The sequence below is a fragment of the Eleutherodactylus coqui genome, chromosome 11 (genome assembly GCF_035609145.1).
Source record: "Eleutherodactylus coqui strain aEleCoq1 chromosome 11, aEleCoq1.hap1, whole genome shotgun sequence".
Classification (NCBI taxonomy): domain Eukaryota; kingdom Metazoa; phylum Chordata; class Amphibia; order Anura; family Eleutherodactylidae; genus Eleutherodactylus; species Eleutherodactylus coqui.
In genome coordinates this window covers 5307963-5308798 of record NC_089847.1, presented here as the reverse complement: position 1 = coordinate 5308798, position 836 = coordinate 5307963, and positions in this window count along the sequence as shown.

Below are 836 nucleotides of genomic sequence, written 5' to 3'. Positions count from 1 at the left end.
AACTGTAGTTTCTGTTCACGCATGCGCACTGTTATGCCATCCTGTCTCCTCTCGTCTGAGCAGAGGTGCAGATGCCGAGATCACCACCAGGTGGCGCCATCCGTCTATCACCGGGCTGTCAGTGCATCCAGTGTACACTAATCTGCTGCTATTTGAAGGGCTGACAGGGTGTATCTAACCCTACCTAGTGTGATACTAACTGCTCAGCCCTGTATCTAACCCTATGTCTGCTGAGCTGTGTATCTAATCCTATAATATGGTCCCCTGCCCACGGCCGGGTCGGATTCTGACTGTAAAATCTCGCAGCAGAATCAGACCCGGCGCCCCCCAGAGACCCTGCACTCACCTCTCCGGACCCACCGCCGCTAGCGTCTCGGGCGGCGCGCATGCGCAGTGCAGCACATGATGTGCCGCTGCTGGGACGCGATGTCCTGCGATACTTCTGCAGTGCCCACTGCACAGAATATCGCGGGACGGACGGCCTCCATTGACTACAATGGAAGCCGCCTGTGCGATTTTCCGCACAGGATAGACCATAAGGCCTCCTTCCCACGAACGGATTTACGCCGCGTAAATCCGCTGCAAAAATCCGCTGCGTTGCACCCTGCTGTTAGGTTCTATTGAACCTAATAGCACAATGCTCACGATGCGTAATTCCACCGCGGAATTACGCACCGCGATTTCTCCCGTCCTCACCCGCAGCATGCTCTATTTTCTGCAGGTGAGGACGGGCTGTATGCGCGGACGGCTTCCATTGCAGTCAATGGAAGCCGTCCGTTCACGCTATCTCCCGCTGTAACCAGCGGGAGATAGCGTGAAAAAACGCTTTCCCGCCC